Source organism: Ambystoma mexicanum, chromosome 11 (genome assembly GCF_040938575.1).
Source record: "Ambystoma mexicanum isolate Mex_15411 chromosome 11, UKY_AmexF1_1, whole genome shotgun sequence".
In the NCBI taxonomy this organism is placed as follows: Eukaryota; Metazoa; Chordata; class Amphibia; order Caudata; family Ambystomatidae; genus Ambystoma; species Ambystoma mexicanum.
This window is the reverse complement of record NC_090934.1, coordinates 817,350,493-817,375,415: the sequence shown is the minus strand read 5'-3', so window position 1 is coordinate 817,375,415 and position 24,923 is coordinate 817,350,493. Positions and strand designations below refer to the sequence as shown.

The 24,923-nt window shown below is 47.9% G+C and overlaps 1 long non-coding RNA gene across 1 annotated transcript in view; it reads left to right on the top strand.

Moving 5' to 3' along the window:
- The window catches only part of LOC138503775 (uncharacterized), a 318,815-nt gene that overhangs the window by 75,558 nt on the left and 218,334 nt on the right, over positions 1–24,923 (top strand). The window contains exon 2 of the long non-coding RNA XR_011279705.1: positions 9,120–9,240. This is a non-coding gene — a long non-coding RNA (uncharacterized lncRNA). The remainder of the gene's footprint in view (positions 1–9,119; positions 9,241–24,923) is intronic.

Sequence of the window (24,923 nt, the reverse complement as noted above, 5' to 3'; positions counted from 1 at the left end):
ACAGTATGGTTCTTATGCAAAGTACTGTTCAGAAGAGGAAGTATTTATCAATTTTCCTGACATATTTACTGTAACTATTTGACAATGTAGCATCGAAGATTAAGGTACTTGTATACAAGTTCTTTTTGTATATTTAGTGTATTAAAATAACTTATTTCGTATAAAAAAGCAGCACCTGAAACGTTTTGAATGCGATTTGTTTTGCCACTTGTCTCTAGGTCCCTTTTTCCTTTTTTTAATAACTATATTTTGGTTTGGTTGCATACATGGAAAATTGATACAGTATCACAAGTACAGTGTTATATGGCGATCTGATGGAACAGCAGCCGGAGAGCGTCTTCCCTTCTCCCTTAATTGCATTTTTTTCGACCGCCCCCTGTCCCAGTTGCCCTCTTCCATATGACCGTTAGGCCATGGACAGTCCATTGTTGGGTATTTTCTCATAAGACCAGCCGTGCTAGGTGGGGCTTGTGTGTTTGTGCTGGGAAGTCCCAGTCATAGTCTAGAATCAGGGCCCAAATGTTTGTGAATCCTTCGCAGCAGTAACCTTTTCTGCCACCAAAATGTCCCATATTTTGATCCACCAAAGGGTCAGTGATGGGCCCTCTGGGGTCTTCCAGGTGCGGGCGATAGAAATTCTTCCTGCAAGAAGCAGCTGAGTGATAAGTTTGGCTGTCACCCGCTTCCTTGGGTATACCCCTCAGATTGGGGAACTGAGGAGGATTACCTCAAGGGTCTTTGGAATCTTGATCTGTGTGATGGTCTCGATTATGGAGAGCCGCCTTTGGCAGTCCTATCACATATGCAAATAGGTGCCTCACAGCCCGCATTTACGCCAGCATTATGGATCTAGCGAATTCTGGATTTGGTGGAGTCGCACTTGGGGGAAATACCAGCAGAGGAGCAACTTAAGGGCACATTCTCTGTTTGTGACCCATATCGTAGAGGAGCAACTTCTTGTCTAAATGTCCACCCATGTATGGTCCTTGATCTGGTGTCCCAAGTCTGTTTCCCACTGTGTCATGTATGTGGGCCTGAGGGTCAGCACATAGTCTTGCAGTAGTTTGTACAGGTTTGGTTGTCTTGCCTCTAGTCAATTCCCCTTGCATGGTAAGTTTGATGGGGCTGAGGTCTCGTGTGGCCCCCAGTTGAGTCTAAAGTATTGCAGTAACTCCAGTGATGACTTGGAGTGTCCTGGCCTCCATGTCTGTGGGGAGATGAATTTCCCCTCGGGGAACAAGTCGGAGAGTGCACGATATCCCAGGTCTAGCCAGTGCCGCATGAGAAGTTTATCCTGTGTGGGGTCGAAGCCCGGGAATAACCATAAGGGCAACCATTTATAGTACGGGCGGGGTTCGGAGTGGGATTGCAGAATCTGTTTCCATGCCTTGATTGTGGTGGCCACTGGATCAGCCGGGGCGTCAGAATGGTATGAGTGAAAGAGGATTAGGACATAACATTCACCTCCTCGGTCGCCAGGATCTCGAGTTTAACATGAGGAGGAGGGTATTGGTGTTTATACCAGTGTGTTGCATGCTGGGCTTGTGCGGCTATCCAGTATTGGGTTAGATCCGTTGCGTTAAAGTCCCCCCTCTTGTAGGGTAATGTCATATGCTGCCACTTCCTGCGTACAACCCCAGAATGCCACAGGAATCGGGCGCACCCCGCATGCAAGTCCATGAAATAGTGCTTCCCGGGCCAGAGTGGGACGTTAGCGAACATGTATAGAAGCTTTGGAACTATAATCATTTTGATTAGCGACAGTATCCCTGAAAGGGACAGGGGGAGGTTACACCACCTCTTCATTCTGGCTTCTGCATATTGCGCGGCAGCCACATAGTTGTCAGCCAGTAAGGAGGATCTCGACAGGGATAGCTGGACCCTTAGGTACTTAATGCCCTCAGGGGCCCACCTGAGCGGGAATTCGCATGTCGGTTGGGGAGTTGCAGGTGTGAGGGGGAAGATGTCTGACTTGGTGTAATTTATGGTGAAGCCCGAGAATGTACCTATTTTGATTATTTCACGGATGATTTGGTCAAGATGGACCGAGGGTTCCCTGATGTACAGAAGTGCGTCGTCCGCATACAGTGATATGATTTCAGGCGTGTCACGCAGGTGTATCCACTTGCGAGTATGCTTGTCTCTCACACTATCTGCCATGGGCTCAATAGCCATCGCGAACAATAGGGGAGAAAAAGGGCACCCCTGGCGTGTCCCTCTATGGAGGGTGAAGGAAGCTGACAGATGAGAGTTAACCAGGACTCTGGCCACAGGGTTGGTATAAAGCAGTTTGATGTAGGAGAGCATGCATGGGCCGATCCTCATCTTCTCAAGCACCGCCCATAGGTATTGCCATGAAACCATATCGAACGCCTTTTGGGCATCTAATGTCACAGCAACCGCGTTAGCTTTAGGGTCAATTCTAGAGATGATGTTGAACAATTGCCGGATATTTAAGGCAGTGGAGCGGGCGAGGACAAATCCACTTTGATCCCGGTGGATCAAATATGTAATGATGGGGAGGAACCTGTTCGCAATGATCTTGGCAAATATTTTGGTGTCAGTATTCATGAGGGAAAGAGGTCTGTAGGAGCTGCACTCCTCCAGAGTCTTGCCCATCTTAGGGAGCACGGTGATGGTGGCCTCATGCAGGGACTGGGGGAGAGTGGCAAGGTGTAGCGACTCGGTCCACACCTCATGTAGGTGCGGGGCCAGTAGAGCAACATGCTCCTGATAAAATTCGGCGGTGAGGCCATCCGGGCCGAGAGCCTTTCCCTTGGGGAGGGCCGAGATGGCTACGGTTATCTCGTCGAGGGTGATGGGTGCGTCCAATTGCTCTTTAGTGGCGTGGGATATATAGGACATGGGGATACAGGCAAGGAGAAGATCCAAATCCTGCGGGCTATGCTCGCGCTGCGGGGTGTAGAGGGCAGCATAGAATTCTGCAAAGGTCTCAAGAATGGGTTGGTCAGACCAATGCCGCGCTCTATTCTTGTCAGTGATACTATCAATCCAGGTTCTGCCCCCCCCCTAAATCTGGGCCAGTCTGGCCAGCGTTCGATCAGGTCTTTCCCCTTCGCCATACTTCCGAGCCGCAATGGGTCGGCGTAGTATCGTATCTCCCTGAGGGCATGGGTCTCGAAGGTTTCCAGTTCTGTTCGTATCTGTGCCAACTTGGGTGGGGAAGGGGATGAGGCGTATTCACGCTCTAGTTCCTTGAGTTTGGCCTCGGAGCGTCGTAAGGAGTTCCTAATGTCTTTCAGGACCCCAGCTTCCCTAGAGATGCACATCCCTCTGATGAACACCTTGAATGCCTCCCACCGAACCCCCTCGGTTGTGTCGTGACGTTTGTTGTTATCAAAAAACAAAGTGATATCTGCAAGGATTTCGGCCTTGAAAACGATGTCGTGTAATGCCTCTGATTTAAAGCGCCAGTTGGAGTGGCGATGGAGGGCAGGCTGTAGAGTTAGGTCCAGTGTAACTGGGGAGTGGTCGGAAAGCGTGCGCGGTAGTATCTGTATGCAGAGAGTTCTCCCCATGAGCCCAGCCGACAGGAGGAAGAGATCAATTCTAGAATGACTGTCGTGTGCTGAAGAGTAAAATGTATATTCCCTAGCCTTTGGGTTAAGCGCTCTCCAGGCGTCGACTAGGCCAGCAGGGACCATGTGGGCATGGAGCCGGCGAGAGGCTCTGGATATCGTCCTGGGTGCAGTGCCTGATCTATCCAGCTCAGAGTCTAATATGAGATTCATGTTCCCCCCCCCAGATGATCGGGACCCCGACATATCTCTGGAGCAGGATGTTGATGTCATCGAAAAAATCAGGAGTATCTATGCTCGGGGCATATGTGTTAACCAAAAGGCACTCAGTGTTAGCAAGCAGACAATGGAGGATCACATACCTATCCTCCCGATCTATGTGAGTAGTGTGTAGGGAGAACTCCACTGATTTGTGAATTAAGGTGAGGACACCCCTGGACTGAGAGGAATATGCTGTGTAATATTTGTTGGGGCCCCTTGCCGGTGCCAGAGAGGACGAGAGGTGCGCAAGGGCATAGGTTTCTTGCAAGAGGAGTATTTTGACCCAATGCCTCTGAGCGTACGCCGTTATCCTGCGGGCTTTCGTGAAGTTGCTGAGCCCCCGGATGTTCCATGACATTAGCCTAATAGCCATGTTTCAGTTTTAGGGGGCATCCCAGCACTGTGTGGCCTTGGTTGTTGAACATGTGTTGGTTATCAATGCAATGGTGCACCATTCCGCCCTCCAAGCCACTACCTCCTTGCCATTTTTGATATAACATCCCGCAACTGTACACCCCCACCCTCACTGCCCCCCCAACTCAGCAGTGCACAAAGACCCATCCGAAGACCTAATGCGAGCGTGCCAAACCTAACAGGGCACCTCCCGCCTGTACGCCCAACTGGGGCGCAACTAGTGATCATAACATGCCAAACTCGGCATTGCAGCTGCAGCGGGGGTCGCTGCTGCCGTGAACCCAACTTAAATGAGTGGATCGTACAGCGGATCAAATAATACAATTTCTGGGAGGCAGTACAACAAGTTACAACTAGCAGAGGATACGCAGGATGCAAAATCCATAAGTTCAGCAAGGGAGATGCAGACGACGAGTGTGTTGGTGGTACACGAGGAGGCCCACCTACGAGGGACTGGACGGATTTCCTCAACCATCATCTATTGGCTCTCCCACCAGGCCAGTGAAGCGGAATCTGGGATTCAATGAATTTCACTGCTTCCTCCGGTACCGTGAAAAAATCTAACTTATTGTGATGGGTGAACTTCAGCAGCCGTGCCTCGAACAACATGGCGTATTCAATTTTCCTCTCTCTAAGCAGCTTCTTCACGCCGTTGAACTGCCTGCACTCCATTTGCACATTGACGGAGAAGTTGGGAAAGATTCGGATAGTTTGAGACTCCAGTTTCAGCTCCCGCTTCTCCGGGGCAAAGCGTAATATGTGATCTCTATCCCTGAAGCTTAGAACCTTTGCAATGATCGGCCTGGGGAAATCGCCCGGTTTGGGACGGGGGGTCAGCGCCCGGTGAGCACGTTCGATCATGAAGAACGGGGAGAGTTGAGGATTGCCCAAGAGGTCTCTCAGGAGATTTTCAACAGCCAGTTCCATCTTGCCTTTGAGGGCAGTCTCAGGGACCCCCACAATGCGGATATTGTTCCTGCGGGATCTGTACTCTAAGTCGTCACACTTCGCCTTGACTTGTTTCACATCACGCACCAGGTCAGAAACAGTGTTTTGGAGAGTGTGTACCGCCTCCTCATTGGCCCCGATTCTGGTCTCGGCCTCCAGCAGCCTGGCGCCGTGCTGATCCAATTTGGCTCGCATGGAGGCCACACTAGCATTAATGTCATCCAGTTTCTAGTGGAATGATGCAAAGTTCTTTGCCATGGTTTCCATTAGGGTTGTGAGGTCCGGCTGAGGGGGACATGAAGGTGCATCTGGATCGTCCTGAGTCAAGGCAGATCCTCCCTGCTCCTGTCTAGGAAGTGACTTAGCATATTTATCCATCGCCCCCGCCCTGTTGGCCCTGCGTGATTTACTTGACATATTTTGGGAACACACTGGAGCCCCGTAGGGCAGTCTTTGCGAGATGTTAGCCCATGAGCTCTCGGCCCCTTGAGTATAACAGTATCAGGAAGAGGAGAGGGGTGTCAACCTCCCATCAACCAGAAGACCAAATGCAATATAGGGATAGTGGTGAGCTGTACACTAGGCAACAGCCTTCCAGAGCGCCGGCGCCTCCGTGCGGAGATGGTCAGTGCGTCCACTAATCCGGTGCAGCAGCGTACCCAGGGCGGGGATCTTGTCAGGCGAGGCACACCGCAGGGCCAGGAGGGCCTCAGGCCAACAGTGTCAGTGGCGATGGGCAGCGCAATCAGAGGCTGCCTAGCAGGTGCGGGGTGCGGGTGGTTAGACGCGGGCCAATCACCGCCCAGGCTGCAAACAGGATGTGGACAGGGCAGGTCTCCGCCGGCGCTGCCCACCCCAGTCTGGGGAAGCCACAGAGGCGCCCCAGGCAGTGGGTCGACAGGAGAAGGGCAGCCCAGGCAGCGGTGCAAAAGGATCCCACAGGAGAGGAGCAACGCTGCCCCGAACCTCCGGCCAGGGGGGCTGCACAGTCACGATGAAGTTTGAGGGCCTGTGGGCCCGAGACAGCTTGGTGTATATAGGGTCTCTGGCGCCCGCAGAACTGGGCTGTAGGCAGGTTATGGGCGCAGTAAACACTTTAGGGGCACAGTACGTGCCAACTTCAGGCCCCCGGCTCTTCACCTGTAGATGTCAGTATCAGGCTCCCTGCCGCAGTAGAGGCCCCAGCCACTGCCGGGCCGCCCCAGGTGACCAAGCGGGGTGTATGCAGGCTCGGGGCGGCAGTCAGCCCAGCACTGCGGCCGCCACCCAGGCGGGACAGCCGGTGGGCCGGGCACAGACGGGGGAGCCGCGTCGACTCAGGGGCAGTAGGACCACTCCAGCAGCCTCCGCGGGGCTGGGCAAGTCAGCGGGGAAGCCGCCAGATGAATCCGGCTCAATGTCTTCGGTGCGGCGGGCCGCTCTGGCAGCCCCCGCGGTGCAGAGCCAATCAATCCGGCAGCCGCAGGTGTAATGTAGCCGTCGCGCCCGTGCTCCTCCAGGGGCGGGCCGGAAAGGAGGGGCCGTCCGGGCCAGTGGCAGGTCCAGGCGCACCTCGCCGCAGGGAGAGCGGGGCTGGAGGAAGAAGTGCCGCCCTAGAGATGCACAGGGGATCAGGCAGGCAGGTGGCCAGGCAGAGAGGAGATCAAGCCCGCCGCTCCTGCTGGCAGCACACATCGCGGCAGGGCGTCGGAAGCAGGCAGCCGACCAGTGGGAGATGGCGAACCGCAGCCCCAGCAGCACATGGGGGGCCGGGCATGTAGTAATAGCACATGGCTTAGCAGGCCTCAGTTGTTGGGTACGCAGCTCGGGAGGAGAAAGGGCCCCATTCAGCACCAGAGCTCCGATTTTCGCCCCGACACGGATCTGTGTGTTGGTCCGGTATTAACCAACACGATGTGCTCGTTCCCAGCACTGGATGATGCAGGGAACCGCTGATGCAGGCGGATATTCAGCCGTCGGGTCACGGAGCTAAAGAGTGAGGCAGCCATCTTGCAGGCTGCTCAACAGCGCCCCCCCATCGCTTTATCTTGACAAGAACTTGTTTGCTTTGTTGTTTTTGGTGTTAGAGTGTAGGCCGTTTCCTCCGCATAGTGGGCTTCAAGTCTGTTTCGGGCTATCTGTAGAGAGTGATGGGCTCTCACAGACCATCCCTTCTTGTGCTTCCCTTCGGCTATTATATCTTTTTCTAGTCTTGTCATGCCTCCAGTCTATGCTTACGTCTACGGTAGACTGCCGCATGGGCTATAAGTTCCCCCTGATCACTGCCCTCATGGCATCCCAGGTGTTTGCTTTGCTGGTGAGGTGTGCTCTGTGGGATTCTGCTGAAAGTAAGTTCGGATTGCTTTGGCAATGGCGTCCTTAGTCCCATGTCATTTAAGAGTGCATCATAGAGGCTCCAACGAGGTCTGGGAGGAGGTTCCGGGTTTAAGGCTTGGGCGGTCAACATGACTGGGGCGTGATCTGACAAAAGTCTCGGTTTTATGTTCACCTCATTGACCAAGGAGAGCAGTTGGGGGGTGACAAGAGTAGATCTATCCGTGAGAAGGTCCGATGCACATGTGAGAAGGAGAAATCCTTTTCACCTTGATGTAGTCCCCTCCAAGCGTCCATCACCCCCAGTGACACAAAAAGGTGAAGGAGTCCAGTGGATGTTTTGAAGTCGCTTGGGGCTGATGGGTGAGATTTGTCCAGCAGGGAGTCTGGGGCCCCATTAAAGTCTCCCCCAATGATCATTTGGCTGTCTATGAAGGGGAGAAGCTTAGCCTCCAGCTGTGTATAGAAATACTTGTCATTCAGTGAAATCAAAGCATATAATTGCTGCAAGATCATATCTTTGACTCCTGCGTAGCGTCCTTATGGGCAGTACAGCGTCTCCAGCACCTTAAAAGGGATACCTTTCGCCAAGAGGATTGCTGTGCCACCTCTCATTGAACCACTGGAGGCCAAGTATTGGAGTGGGACATTTATGCTATGGAGGCGGGGGTAGTCAATTGGGAGGAGGTGGGTCTACTGTAGGAAAACCAGAGTCCTTCAAGTTTTGCCGGCACTGAAGCGTGGATTTGTGCTTTGTAGGTGTGTTTAGGCCTTTCACATAAAGTTCAGTTTCTGATGGGACAGTGTTTACATGAGAGAGTCTTGTTCCGTCAAAGTGTGGGGGGAAGCCGGCTCAATTCCAACTGCCATCCAGATCCATTGCTGTTGTGGTCCCACTGTGCAACCGTGTTTTTAACATTTGCTCCCAACTGTGAACTGGCAACAAAAATGTGGCAGTTAACATCCAACATACAGCCAGTAACTTTAAACAAGATAGCATCCAAACAAAGCTTTTGTCATGATATCACTTTTCGTGATCTTTAATTGCCTAACACCACTTCACATTATTCTCAAACTTGTACCACCATGACTCAAATAACGCTGTCAAAATCGAATCATTACTAAACCTATTGCTTTTAGTAATATCCTCTGAGATTACACAAAGTCAGATACACTTTTCTTAAATTCAATATTTTACAGAATTATTCTTGCCTCACAGATCTCTAAATTGTAATTTGTAGCCAATACATTAACATAATTCCGCTGTCCCAAAACAAAATGGCCATGGCAAAAATATGATGATGTCATCATGTGCATGTAAAGTGCGCATGACGTCATTGCGGTCTTTCACGCTTTTTCGCGCAATAAGTAGCGCGAGTTGCCATATCAAACTCGTGCCTCTGGATGGAACACACAGGACACCTGGTTTATCAAAGCCATTTCTACTTAAAACTCCAAGGTAAGGTAAACTTCTCTCAGCCTCCATTTACGTTTCTAAGTCAACATTTTAGAAATGATCAAAGTACAAATATTGCTAATCATTATTAAGCTACACTCAAAGCTCACAAATTACTAAATATGAAAAATATAAAAAATGTAAACTCTTTTTCTTTCTTTTCTGCCTCTTTTCCCCTCTCTCATTAGGCAACACCTTATCAGCTAAACAGCCCAAAAAGAATTTACCAGGAAAAATCTTTTCATATTCTTCCTAACATGTATCTTTGAATGAACCATCTCAGCCTATTATTATTGACATTTATAAAGGGTGAGTCATTTATTCCATTTTCATGAGACCAAAAATGTACATATTGCTAACGCAATTAAGAACTTAAGAAGCAAATGCAAAGACTTAAGTGTGAAGATGCATGACTTTTTTTTGTAGATTTCTTAAGTTTCACAAGCAAGGAAAAAATGATTTATATATTTAGATGTATGATTACCTTTGAATCTAAGAAGTTGTATAATTCTGTTTTTTTCAACATTTATTTTACTTTTTCCTTTAGTTACTCTTTCTCTCCTGATGAACCATTCGCATTTGAATGGGAAAACACGTGTTGAGAGAATAATCGAACTGGATATATCATAAGGATTGATTTATATGAGCGAATAATTGAACTAGATATAACATAAGGATTGTTTTATATCTATTTGAACTTTGGTGTGAAGTAACACCAGCGAATCAAAAATAAAACCTTAAAAAGAGCACAAGCTCATTAACAACCAGAACACAGTGTCATCCCGTTATTCCAACAATTGACTCACCTGAAAGCATTTTTTTCTTTAAGAAACTCTAAGGTTGGTGCATTTGAGAATTATTCATATTCTAACTATACTTTATATACTGTCAGTAAAACAAACTCCCTTATGCTAATAGATATTAACCAACAGGAGACAGACATCTTCTCCAGAGATTGGGATTTCTACATCTAGCATCACATACCAGGATTTTACACCCTCTCGGACAATCAAACCCTGATATGTGTGAACCGTAGTGTACAGGCCACCCGTTGGAAACCCTGTTTATCATTGCTGTATCTCCGACTCATCTTCTGTGAACCTAGGTTAGCAGTTCCCAGGCCTACATATGCTCTTGACCTGACAGGGGACGACTTGATACCCTGATGTACCCCTGCTCCACTTTAAAAGCCAACATCTGCAGATTCGCCCCTTTCTGACAAGGCTAAGTCCATAACTAATCTTGAGCCAAAATATAAGACTGAATGCTTCAGATACAGCCGATACGGAAAGAACACTCTGTCAATGTCTGCTGAAGACAGAGCATGCAAAGACATAAATTCAGCAAAAATCAACAGAACATTTGTGTGGTTTAAGCACATTGGGACTGAGCCCCCCAGCAGGCTTGAGAATTGAAGGATGTTGCGTCCCAGAGGACCCAAGCAAATCAGCCCTGGGCTTAAAATTACGCGGTTGCTTTGCTTTCCCTGGACTATGTTGGCCTGGGTTTGGCACGGGAATTGGCCTCCAGGCAACACATTCTTTGCATTACCATGTGAACTGTAGGGTTTGTCTTGACCCCTCCCCAGCGATTTCAGTTTCATTTAATTCATGTGATTTTTTTTGCAGTGAATTAACGGAATCATGGCTGAGGGGAGTTTGACCCCACCTCATTTCAGATGTCCCCACCGTCCCCTTCTGCTCGATAGGAGTGTACAGTTTGTTGATGAGCTTTCCCAGATTCAGGTTTGAGCCCTCTACATTGAGTCGACCTCCAGAACTGGAAACTCCCAACATTGTAGCATTATTAGTCACAGCTGGTAATAAGTTAAGGGCGGGAGAGCCAGTATTTCCCAGCCGGCAATCGCCCCTTTGATCAATCAAGTGCCAGATCCCCTCAGTTTGGGAACCTGCATCTTAGCCCCTCTTATTTAGCTGGTTATTTTTACTTGGCCCCCTGAGGGCCATCAACAGGGGATTACTCTCCAAGGGTGGTGGCACAGGCGTTTTGGCCTCTATCGTCAAATCCTGCGGGACAGTGAGTATCACATTATGCCGTTTTGGCCCCCCTCCTCCACCCTTCCCCCAGAGCTCAGCATTGGGACCCTCACTACCTCCACCACTGAATTGGTGCACCCTGGTGCCCCTCAGGAACTGGGACATGCAAATGGGCCCCTTTTAGTTAGTTTCAGAGACTGTGTTCATAATAGAACCACCCAACCCCTATCGCCCAGAGCTGGGTGGATTTGGCCCATTACTCCTCCCTGGGTCAAAACCATATCCACCTCCACCAATGGGGGATTATAATTTGCTTCCTCTACAAGGAATTTTAATACTTGCATCTGCCTCTTCCTGAATTTCGTGAGGTTCTGCATATATTTACGTGATGAACAGTTTTTTCATTGCACTGGTTTCTAATTTTTTGATTTCTTCCCACAGCCACCTTTTGGTAAGTCGATAGCTAATACTATTGGGGCCTCTGATACCATGTCCTGCAAATTTGATTTTTGTGGGGAAGCCCCTCCAGATTTTGTGAACCCCCACCTTTTTCCTCCTCGTCCAATACTAGGTCCTCGATAACACTGGGAACTTCTTTGACCAACTCAATTGGTGTGGCCGTTTGCTTCGTCCAAATAGATGCCGGGCCTATGGATGCTATATTGCCCAGGCAGACCTCCAGATCTTCAACCTTTGAATTGATTGAGTTTAGCATTAGGGTATGTGCTTTCACTTCCTCCCAGATGTTGTCATAAAGGCTCACAAAGGAGCTCAATACAATGTTGAGGGCTGATAGACTAGGTGAGGACAGATAACAATCTCATCCACCTCTCTTAGTGTGTGATGGACTGCGCCCTCCTCACCATGTTCGGTAAATTCAGAAGGGATAGAAGAAAAGTTCCTGCTGGCTTCTGGTGTCATGCAATCAGCCCATTTGGTCGGTGAACCTAGGCGGGAGGTATCGGTCATATGCTGCCTTGCTCTACTCCTGATATCACTGGATTCTGTGGCATCACTGCGTCTGCATGTTCAATTATGCTCATGTCAGTCAAATTGTTCAACTGAGCGCAGTCCAAAATAGCGGGTCCTCGAATAAAACCAAGAGGCCTCACTTCCGTACTAGAGCCCACAGATTTGGGAAAATAGTCAGTCATTCTGACCCGCTATGGGGGACATCGAGTAGGAAGCAGAGCTGATTTTCCCACCCCCAGCTATTTTTCACCTGTATAGAGCAATTCACTGGGGCACCAGTTGTTTCCCTCCTTCAACTCTCCATAGCTAGAGTCAGCATTACAAATGCGTTATTCCCTCTTGTCGAGAACGGCTCGGGGCTCCAATGCCATCCTTACTTGATCAGCCTGAGCTAAAGCCGCAGATGGAAAACAAAAAGAAGGGCACGTTTTCTGCAGCGTCAACTGGCGTAGCTCTCCTGCAGAGTACGAAATGTCTTCATTTTCTGGCTAATATTTGAGTCAGTTGCCATCCCTGGCTCAAAGGGAGGCAAAGTGCCATCCCGTAGTTACCAGGGAAGGGAAAGGGTGGAGGAAAACTCAGAGTGTGCAGAAGTAGGCAGGCATGGTGAAAGGAGCCGAATCTGCCGAAGACCGCCAAAGACCGAGCGACACAGCAGCGACTCTGTGGACGCTCCTTGTCCCAACACAGTTTGTGAATGATTGCTGAGCTCCTGCTCCAAAGTCCTGTAGACAGAGCAGAAAGACTTAAACACCTACAACGACCAAGCGACTCCACAGACGCTCCGTGTCCCGACACAGTTCGTGAATGATTGCTGAGCTCCTGCTCCAAAGTCCTGTAGACAGAGCAGAAAGACTGTGAAACGCAGGCAAAGAACAAGCGACTCAGCAGCGACTCCCTGGTATCAGACTTTCTGTGCAAATAGGCAAATCTCCGGTCCCACCAAACCTTTTTGCAATTTATGAGCTTTTATGCCTGTAAATTGGGTTTCTGACAATAGCAACATTTCAGGCCCAAATTGCTGCAATTAGGTACAAATCCCCCCTCTTTAAAACATTGTTCACCAATAATATTGTTATTATGAATAAACTAATAAACTGTTATCCATCATTTAATAATCAACTGTTGAATGTACACTTGGTGCAAAACTAGAAAACGCATAGCCCCCAGACACTTTATGACTCGTAAAATAACGTAATCCTTAAACAGACCGCTTAGATATTATTATATATCAAGAGACCTGGAAGTTGCCAGATCTCTTGTGTAAATCAATTTCCCATTCGCACAAAAACTCTTGCATATGTTGGCTATCTTTATTGCAAAATGAGCAGTAATTTCTAAATCTATAATTCATGGGGGATATGTCATAGTCGCAGTGCAGTACTTCACAACACTCTTTCAATATTAGGAAGCTTACATGAATACTAATTCTATAGATACATGAGAGTTCTATGTTATCTGAGTTCAGAGCAAATAACAATTTCCTTTTATGCTTGTCATGGGGAATGTATTCCTTATAATACTTTGTTACACTGTCACCCCTGTCAATACTTGGTTTTGTAGTGTGGTAAGTTCTCCACACTAACCGTTGGGGGCAGTGGGCTGCTAAAGACAGGGTTAGCCCACTTGCGCTACCTGTTGTGACTCCCTAAGGGTGGATGAGGAGTGATCCTGCAAGCTCCCTGCTCTGCAAGGAACATGGTAACACCTCAGTGACCACTAGAATAAGGCTCTCTGCTCTGCAAGGAACATGGTAACACCTCAGTGACCCCTAGGATATTGAAAGAGGAGGTAGCGGACTATGTGTCTCAGAATTCTATTGGGACATGTCTTGACTTCTGAAAAGCCAAGGATATGTCCAAGTCCTCAGAGAAAGTGAAAAAGTAGTAAATTTGCAAAATATGTTGAAACTCCTCCAGAAGAGAGGCAAAGGGATCCTTAAGACTGCACACCTGCAGAGCTTTTCGAATAAACTTGATAAACAGGAATAAGTTACAGTTGGGATCGTGAACCCCCAATGTTTGATGACTTCATGAGGCATTCCCAGAATACCTACCAGAACCATAGCCTGGCCATTGAAGAATGCTTGTAAAGTGCAACCGCATCCCTGGGGAAACACCAGACTCATCTGGGCTAGAGGGAGGAGGAACTCATTGGCATAGCACATCATACTGAATTCTAAGATTGGTGACCACCTCAATAACCTTTAATCCCTTGCAGACATGTATGTGACAACCCTCCTCTAGATACTCAGTAATGCGACTGCAAGAATCATCACAAATACTTCTAGAAGACAACATAGAACTCCCATGCTGCGCAAAGTGTATTGCTCCATTTTGTTGTCAGGTTCAGGTTTAAAACCTTGACCCTTGTTCACAAGGCATATCAGGTGAATGCACTATGATATTTTTTAATCTACATCCCCAGAAGACACTTGTGGTCTTAGGATCAATAAAAGTGTCATTGTCCTGCAAGCAAGGTACGCCCGGTTAATGAGATGCTCCTTCATGGTCCAGGAGGCTCTTCTGTGGAATTTTCTCCCAGAAGAGGTCTACTTAATTGAGAACCTACTATCTTTCCTGAAGAAACTCGAGACTTGGCTATTTCAATAATCATCCCACTTGTCTAGTTAAATCATGTACCAAGCCTAGTTACTGATGCAACCAATATGCTTTTGGGTACGTGCTTCTATAATCATTTTGGTAGTGAGCTCCTGCCAAATAAGCAAATCAAAATCACTCTCTCATAAGCCTTGTGGCTCCAGGATTCATAATAGGCCTTCTTCTGGACCTTTAGTCTCCGGATCCACAACAGGTCTCCTTGCAGACCTGGCTTTTAGCATTAATTGATATTTCCAAGCCCCTTATTCAGAGCAATGTAATGATGCTATTTCCTTAACCTCCCACCAAGGGCCTCATCGATTCCCTAGCTTTGCGGGTGGGAAACCTTTGTTTGAATTCCCTCAAGGACTTGTAAGGAGCTGTTCTGATCAGACTTATTCCTTCAGGGCTTTCATTGCTCAGCAGCTCTCCACCCCTCCAGGCTTGCCCAGACTTCCTCTAGGTGGCAATTCTTTCAGGCTCCTTCTCTCCAGCAGACTCCTCTTGCAGCAAGGGAGCATCGGCAGGTACGTCTGCGTCCTCTGGGCCCAGCCCCGTTTATGCTCTTGGGGTTCTGCTGTAATTTCTAAAATGGTCACTGATTTCTTATTTCCAAGGTTTCTTTGTTTCCTTCTGAGGGATTGGTTGTACTGTGTGGTGATTTAATTTCCGCTTTAGAAATTGGCTCTCAGTGTTGTCCAATGACTATTGATTTCATTCACTCGGCCTCTCCCACTCATTATCTCATTCTCAGTCCCAGGTGAGGATTGGTTACCTGTCTGATGGGACGGTTTGCCCCTACTGAGTATTGGCGAAAATGTTCTCTATGCTCTGGTTTCAGTGTTGATAAAACATAGCCGCAGACCATGGCCAGTGGAAAATGTGGTTGTCTTTGCTCTGCGCAGTGAAAGAATGAAGGCTGTGCCCGGACACAGTGGGTGTGTTCACTGTGCAGTGAGCACAGTGTCCACAGGGAATGTTGCAGGGCATTGCCAGTGGACAATGGGTGTGTTTGTGTTTCCAAAGGCCAATTCTCCCAGGCTGAGTGATCACTGGCCATGGCTACAGGCTTTGCTCAGTGGGCACTGTGGGTATGCTTTCTGTGCTGGCGTATGGACAAAGGCCATGTCCCCAGCACTGTTTGGAGTGCTTGCCCTGCCCTGCCCTGGGTTGGGTGCAGAGTAGGTCAAGGGGGCACTGAGTGGCTGTTCACTGTACTGAGCACATGGGATTTCGCCATGTCCTGGGCACTGTTTCAACAGGGCATGTCAGCAGGCCCAGCACAGTTTTCCGTGGGCATTACCCTCTGCCATTTCTGGCATGCAGTGCAGCTAGATTCACTTTGATCGCGGCATGCCTGAAAGCCATTCCCCGGGAAAAGTAACAGCTCAGTATGGACACCTATTTACAAACCAATTAAATTCACCAGTTTTGGTGAACAAAGCAACCATAACTCGCCCCTGTTTGTCGCCCAGTAAAATTACACAGCCACTGGTTGAGAAACCCTCAACGGTTTGCCTCATATAATATGCTGGTGCTAAAACTCATCTAACTTGCTCAGAGACTTGAAACAGCATGACACCTGTGCAAGCAATATGATATTCTAAATAAAATCTGCCTTCATCAAGCACTACATTGTGGAGTTTTTTTCTTTCAGTTGATCTCAAGCTGATTGGGCATCAGGGCTCACAACTACAAGTACAACAAAAGATGGTGCCAGGCACTCTTATATTTTAATAGGCAAGATTGCTTCGGGGAGTTCTAGACTGCCGCAAAATTTGAGGGAGGCTAGCTATGGTAGTACTTGCAACTCCTCAAAGCATTGCAACCTTCAGTGCTGGACCATTCCGTCCCATTGGTCTTGCCTGTGTCACTTGAGGCCTCGGCGGAGTTGAGGCCTTAGCATAATGAGGACTAATGATTGGGTGATAGAGGGTTACTTATAACACATCTTTTGAAAGGCTGTTTCCTTTAAGGGATAGGGCGGAGGTACTGCATGGGCTAAATATTGATTGTTCACCCCATGCAGTACTGTTTATGCACCCCGTGCAGTTAATATCACATGTCATCCAAATCCCTAATGAGGTGGTATTTAAAGAGTAAGAGGTTTGTAAAATATGGAACATTGTGCACGTTTTACCTATACCCCAATACTAAATGTTCCTGGACCCTAGCTTTTAGCATGTACATGGTGCACCCAACGTATATTAAAGGGTAGGTTCACACCAAGAGATAGAGATAGCACGTGACTCTCATCAGTCCAGACCCTTCCTTTAGTCTGTGAGTGATTGCAATCATGTAAAGTATGCAATGATATTGTGCAGCATAAACCTGGGAAGAACACGGACATTTGCTCTAAACTGTTTGCCGCTCGAGTCCTTTAGTCCCATGTACTGTTGGACACGATCCATTCCAAGCATGGTTCCTCTATGATGCCACCCTAACATGATTGGGACGTCAGGGGCACATGTTGCCTAATTTGCTCTGTCATAGCATTGTATGTGCAGTTCCCCATTTAATAAATATGTTATTTTTCGGAGGGAATTACAACATGGTGGATCGAATGAGTAGAAGGAAGTGTTTTCCTGGGATTCATGCTGGTCTGTGGGAAATGGTTGACACATGATCATGCAAAATAAATGTACCCAGTTGCTTGGCGTAGAATTGAATTGCATATAATCATGAAATTGCATTTCACTTTCCTTTTAACTTATTTTGCAAGATCTTGTGAGATAGCCATTTCCACCACACGCATGAGTGTACACCTCAGGCTGTTCTCTTCCTGCACATGTACCTTTTCAGGAATTGTGCCAGTATCACACATGCCTCAGGGATGATAAATAACAGTTTTGGGAGGACAGCTCAGCCGCAACGCACTGGCCTTGGAAGCAAGACGAGTGGAGCAACACAGCTTCGATCCCCGAATCCACACCTCAAAACCTCTGGGTATTCCGGCGTTGTATCTAACCGATTATAATTTTAATCATTGACATTGATGGTCTGCAATACTGTTATGCACCCTAGTTTGAGCTTGTTTTGGGTGTGATTTGTCTTCGGTGAGCTGCATGACCTTCACAGTGAGAGTCACCTGGAGCAGAGCCTGTTGTGTGGGAGACACAGAGGAGCAGAACTGGGGCCAATGATTGACATTGGGGCAGAATGGGTGCAGGGAGAGAAGCATGGAACACAGTCTGATCTGTGGGCGCTGCAGAAGGGCAGACATGGGGGTTAAAGAGTGGCATTGCTATAGAACTGGCACCGTGAGAGAAACATGGGGCAGAAATAACTGGTGCACTGAGAGTTACATTGAGGCAAGTGCACTGAGAGTTCCTTTGAGGCAACCCTAAGCCAGAAATGGGACACCAAGAGCTGCATGGGACAGAACGTGGGCTTTTAGAGATGTTTGGGGTATAATGGGGGCAATGGTAGCCACTTGGAGAAGAATGTGCCAGCGAGCACAACATTAGGGCAGAACCGGGCGAACCTGAGTCAGTGAGTTAGACATGAGGCAGACATGGGACAGTGAGAGCCAAATGGGAAAGCACTGCCACTCACGTGTGTCATCTTACATTTACTCCCCACCACTTTATTATTTCACCAGCCACCACTGCTTGCTTCCATCACTCAGAGACATTTAATTGTGTAGACAGTGCTATAAGAATTCCATTCATCCATATGTTCAAAATCGATGGGTTCAAAATGCATCTGATCTTGGTATTGATGCTGGGTATTTCTGCCCAGCGTGGACAGCACTCTTTCATTTATTGTCTCTGCTACACCTTGGTTCTTGCTCATGTTTCATGGGAAAGCACCACTTCTGAAGTACCTCACCACGGTAACTGCAGCCTTGACTGGGGGAGGAGTGCAGGCACTGTTCTTAACCGAAATAGTTTCCCTTTGAAACGAGTTTTCTAGGCTTGAGCAGGGCATCTGAATAGAAGAGTCACAAGCAAAGGACACAGGAAGGTGAAGGAAGGGGGGTGGGGGAAGGCAGACAGAAGAATCTAAACAATGTAACAGATGGAGAGTTTAGCAATTGAATTGAAAGGTCTGCTCTCCCTTTTTCCAGGGCATAACACAGATACCTTCAGTTACAAAATGATACAGTCATCACATATCTGAATGAAGAAAGAAAGTGCAGCTTATTACACTGTTAATGACCATAAAAAGCACAGCAATAGGAAAGCGGGAAGCCTAATTAGGCAATAAAATGTGACAGAATAAGCAAGTACACAACTGATGATGCCTGCGGATCATTAGGAAAGTATCTGGGGTTTTACAATGTAGAAAAGGCATTAAATGCCATAGAGCATTTTCTAAATCTTAAGGTCATATTGAGATTATAGCAGCACAGTAGTAGGCATGTTATCACATTGAAGAACCCTGGCATTCTCTTTTTTTTGTTTCAATCTTTTTTGTTGCATTTTGAGAGTAAAACAAAAACATCAGTTGTCCTCAGCCTTAAGAAAATACAAGGAAGATTCCAGCAAACATGAAGACGGCTCATAAAAGTAATCACCTATAAACAGACATTCAGGCATTTGAACTACAGTGTTCCACCCAAAAACGATATCCTAATCAGGTCACCACTCCTCCCTCCTCCCCCCAACAGTCCCAGCCCCACAATTCATATTCTAAGTGTTATTTGGAATTTCTAAAATGCCGAAATCTTTCTAGAACGTCTTCCTCTTGGATTCATTTTGAGGTCACAATTCCCAATCACCACCTGTGGCAGGGGGCCCCCGAATGTTTGCATTTCTCTTGACTGATTCCCTGACGAGCCCTCATGTGAATTCTCAAAAGGGACGCATATCCCAGATGCGCTCCATGGAGAGGCTAAGCCTCTCAGGATTTGGGGACCCCGACGCACCCTACACCTTTCTGAGTCTCCTTGCATGGTTGATTCTCAAGTGCTCGAGTAGTTTGTGGCAGCTTTTTTAGTCATTATAGTGGGGGTACTGCCTACTGTACCCAGAGAGTATCCTTAGAGGGAGGCACTGTGTAAAATCCGTTATCAAGTACAACAGGCCCAGCATAGTGTCCGTTTTTTAAAAATACTTTATTATGCATTTGTCAACATCAACAAATAACACAACATGGTAACCCCCGGTTCCCAAAAAATTGCACAGTTCCAAGCAGCGCATATGCATCACAGTCACGCCCATGTAAGGTATTGGTTAATATTCTCCTCTTTGAGGCCTTGTATCAGTCTGCAACAGTCATACGATAATGAATGTAGGGGCCCCAGACTGGGGGATGCGCATGTAAGGGAAGAGTCCTAGTGAACGCTGTTTCCATGTCGTGGCAGTAGACGACATCTTGGAGCCACAATTGTGCATTGGGGGGGGGGGTGGCCCCTCTCCCATGTCATAGCTACCAGTCTGCGTGCCAGAACTAAAAGCAGTCCCGCAAGTCGTCTCAAAGCGGGCTGTAAAGGGCTTTGTATATCCCAGTAGTGCTGTAAGCGGGATGAACTCCAGTGGTTCCCCAATGATCCGTGAAATCTTGGCCAGCACCTCCGATCAGAACTGCCTGACTCTCGGGCACTCCCACGCTAAATGGAGGAAGCCTGCCGGGGTATAGCCACTTCTAATGCATGCTTCTGGAATGGATTGGAAGTGTCTGTGTAGCCTGGCCTACGAAGTTAAAATGGACACGTTTATACCTGGAATTGAGGGAAACCTTCTGGGTCTGCCTCAGTATGTTGGCCCGGTCCTCTTCAATGGAGTCTCCTAGAGTTATTTCCCACCTTTTCCTCAGGTTTTCCATCACTCACGTCCGGTCTACCATCAGGTCATTATAGATCCATGAGATCAGCCGGCCTTCCCCTTGCGTCTGGATCACCCCATGCAGCAACTGCCATACTGGTGGTTGTGCTAGGAACAAGGGAAAGAAGGACTTAAACGTATATCAGAGCCGAAAGTACAAGAATATATCAAGGGCAGAGTCGGCCCCTGTTCTTTGCTAGCTGGATCGTGAGGAACAACCCGCTCACAAACAAGTTGCCCAGGGTTTCTATTCTTCGTTTATCTGCCCATTGCAGATATACCCGCTCACTCATTATGGGCAGCCCAGGGATGTATTTTGCTGGTAGTAGGGATGAGTATCAGCTGGGAATGCCCCCAACCCCCTTGCGGCCATCCTCCCCATATTGCGTATGTGATCAGGACCACATTTAGTGTATGCAGTGGAACTCTGAGCTCTCCGACAATCACCGCACACAGCAAGCTGGGGTTCATCAAGGCCCATTTGACTTGGACATGCGGGCTACACATTGTGTGGCGTACCAGTGTCCCAGGAATTCGCTGTATAGGCTATTCTTGCTGGTTTCTCAGCTCACAGTAGATCTAGGATCAAGCCTCGCAAGAGCAGAAAAAAGCCACCTGACAATAATAAGGGAACGTCAAAGAATCGATACAGAAGTTTGGGCAGTATGCTCATTTTGACAATGGATATGCGTCGTAGGAACATGAGTGGAAGTTGTTGCCAGCTCGCTATCTTTTCACAGAGCGTTTCAATGGTCCTCCCGTAGTTATCGCAAAACAGTTCTTTGTGGTTTTGGGATAGCATCACCCCTATTTACTTTACGCCGGAGGTCTCCAACCTATGGTCAAAATCGTCATGGTATTCCCTGGTTTCTGCCGTGAGGGGTAACACCACAGACTTACTGTGGTTATTTTTGAGGCCTGAGAAGACCCCAAACCTGAGAACCTCCAGCATCACTGGGTTCAAACTAATTTCCGGATCACTAATGAAGAGGACCATGTTGTCGGCACACACTGATATAATTAATTTGTGAGGTCCCAGGCTAAGTCCTCTCCCAATTTGTCATTCTCTTAAACCTGAAACAAGTGGTCCCATAGCTAAAGTGAACAGTAATGCAGACAGAGGACAGCCGTGTCTGGTCCCCCTTTTCATAATGAATTGCACTGATCGCGCTCTCACCATTATAATTTTTGTGGAAGGGTTCTTATAAAGAAGAGAGACCAGTTTGATGAAATAGGCCCAAGCCCTAGTTTCTGTAGTACTGCAAAGAGATATGGCCATTCGACGGAGTCGAAGACCTTTTCGGCATCTAGAAGTACTGCGACTGCCTGGGACGAGGGGTTCAGAGCCTCAATGATTCCAAAGAATCATCAGAGACCAACCAAAGTGTTTTGTCCAAGTATGAAACCCGCCTGATCTGCCAATACCAGCCTGGGCATTAATGGGAGTAGCCTTCTGGCCAAGATCTTAGCAAAGATCTTATTGTTGACATTTATTAGGGAGATTGGCCTATACGAGGCCCAGTCTTCGGGAAGTTTTCCAGGTTTGTGTAATAATATCACATTAGCTTCACACATCGTGGGGGGAAGTGCTCCCTTTTCAGTTGCCTCCTCATACGTGCAGAGGAGGAGTGGTGCCAGGGTGGGGGAAAACACCATGTTAAATTCACCCGTTAGTCTGTGAGGACCTGTTGATTTGAACCTGGGAGTTCCTTGATCGTTGCTAGTATTTCATCAAGGGTGATTGGTTTATTAAGAGATTCCTGTAAATTCTCTTCCACACAATATAATTCAGTTTCTTCGAGGTAGCCCTGTAGGGCTTGTGGCTCCATCAGGCATTTGGAGCTATACACCTTGTCGGGGTGATTATCCCGGGGGCCGGCAGAGCCGTCCGCGGACCTCCGGGTTGGGGAGGCTCCAACTCCTCCCGTGTCCAAGAAGGAGTATGACACACGCACACAAGGAGCAAGGCAACTACTGCTGTTTATTAGAGTCACGGCAGGGATACGCTTAGTCCGTATGCATCCGGAGAAACTCTCATCGTTAGTGGGGCTCGCAGGCCCGTTTTACAGCAGTATGACGTGCTACTTGCGTCACCTGGGAAAAATCATCACAAAACCTATCGCCACTTCGGATTGGTTCCCCGAGTTGTAGGGTTAGTATATGTCCCCTATAGGGAGAGATATTAGTGGTGGAGGACAGGTCAGGTGGTATACTTGGGCTGTTCCTAACAGTTTTTACTTTGGAATTGTTACAAGGGAACCCTTGGTGATTGGCTAAGAGTAATGGTGTCAGTAATAAGCCCCCTGTATTCTGATTGGTTCTGCCGCGATCCCCCAAGCCTGGGACCACCGCCGTTCCTAGCTCACGGTGTACCCGACATTAGCAACAATGTGCAACTATGTGTTAGTGCGGACAATGGACAGGTCTGCTTATGGGCTGGTGAGCAGGTCTTTCTCATCGCTGTAGGTGTGCATCTTTGCCGCTTCGTTGTTGCAACCTGTGTCCCAGACGTGGGACCCTGGCGGCTTCTCATCTCGTAAGCTTGCCGTCTTGTCAGTTCGGCTTGGTCACGTGTGGGGACACCATAGCTGGAGCAGAATTATGAGCATTAGATTTTGTATTCTGTCTCTAAGGGCTTGGCACCTGCAGGTGTAACCTTGGCGCTGGGCGCGCGGCATGCGAGTTGCAACATCATGGCCTTGGCTGTGGGCTCTCATTAGGGGCTCGTTCTGCATGATCAGCACTTGTATTTTGTTCTGAGAGGGTTTTCGTTTGCGAGGCTCCGGTCAGGGGACTCTTGCTTGCGGCCTACTTGGGCCTACTTTGCAGATGGCAGTACTTGATCCATATTATGGGGATCGCAGGGTGACGAAGCATCATAGGCAGCATTAGATATACATGGTAGCGTCTTCATAGGGATAGGCATTGAGGAATCATCAGAAAGCATATACACAAGCTCTTCAGGCGTCTTGCGTTTCTGCGGTGCTGTAGAAGGCCTATGTGAAAAATAACAACGATGCCTGTCCGTGGGTGTGACAGTCCGCTACGTCATAGCACTGAGTATGTTCTTCGTGTGGGTTGGTGTGTGAGTGACCAGTGTGCATGGTGGCACGTGTGTCCTTGTCTGTTGGCTATGTCGTCATGACATCTCTAACGATGTGAATACTCATGGCTGTTGTTCTAGTCGAGCTGATCCATGTTGCAGTCGTCGGTTTGAGTATGGCGGGCTGGTGGGCATACTCCTCGTATGTGTAGGTTTTTGAAACAGGGTACTTTGTCATCTGGTAAGTAGATGAACTCCTCTTGTGGGGGGTGTCTGGGCCGTGATCCCCTAGGCCATGGTCTGGATGAGATTGGGCGGAGGGTGTTATCCCATTCTCCTATTTCAGTCCCCCCTCTGGTCGACTGGTCAACCACAAACCCATCCTTTTCCTTATCTCCTTTCACTCTCCATACTTTAGTTATTCCAGCCAGGTGCCCATAGTATACCCATCTTCCAACATAGCTCCTCGGGTTTTCCACCTTTACAGATGGCAGATCTATGTGATTATCAAGTATTTGCTTGCGCAACCTTTCCCTTTCTTGTATAATCATGTCTGTGTGCTTGTCATCATCGGCAGGCAGCAAAGCGTGCATGCCAACCATCTCCAACATTTTGTCTGTTGTACGAGCTCTTCTTCCTTTCCATAATCTCACTGCGATCAATATAGCCACTGCCAATATAATGCATCCTGCTATTAACTTCAGGCCATCTGATAGCCATGAAGGCATCCATGACCACAGAAAGGAAAACCAGCTTCCGTCTCCTTTTACTCCTTTACTTTCGTCAACCATTTTCGTGTGCATCAGGGCAAGTTGCGAGACTGCTTCTGTAAGTGTTCCATTGTCGGCGTCATTGGCAGGGTTAAATGTGCAACATGATTGTCCAATTTTCGCACAAACTCCTCCTTCCATCGCCGTAAAATGGTCCAGTACATACCTGTTTTGTAATGCTACCATTCTTACTGCCCTCAATTCTTCTTTTATTGCATTGAATCCATTGACAGTTGAATTAATTGTCATCATTAGCTCCCAGCGGGTAATTTGGAGCCCTTTTGCATTTGCATATGCCTGCAGTCCTGGGTGTATTATTGATGAGAAGAACATTGCTGCTCTGCTAAATAGTCTGTGTTCTGGTGGAATGGAAGTGAGAGCTGTTTCCGATCTTCCCCATAGGTAATTCCCCGTGAGTGGTTCTCCTTGTCTTTTTACTCTTGACTTAATTGTTTTGCCAGTTTTCTCGTCTCCTCCTTCTACCTGCACAGATCTTTTCCTCCTTTCATTACCTTCGTCCATCTTGGGGAAGTTGGCCATGTTGACGTGTTTCTGAGGCACAACCAAGGACGGTACATTAATATGTACCATAGTGCATATCCCATTCCATGACGGGGGTAACGTGTGATATGCCTTATCGCTGCAGGCCCAATAATGATCCATTAGAACAGCTGTCCCGGCAACCCCCTCAGGTATTAAAATTGTGCTTTTACAATTGATGTTATTTCCAACATCAACATCCCCACTATGTTGATAGCACAGTGTTGGTGCAGTTAGCGGTAATATAGTTATTGGGTCTTTGTCTTTCTCCAGCCAAGTTAACAGTGGTACACTTTTCACCC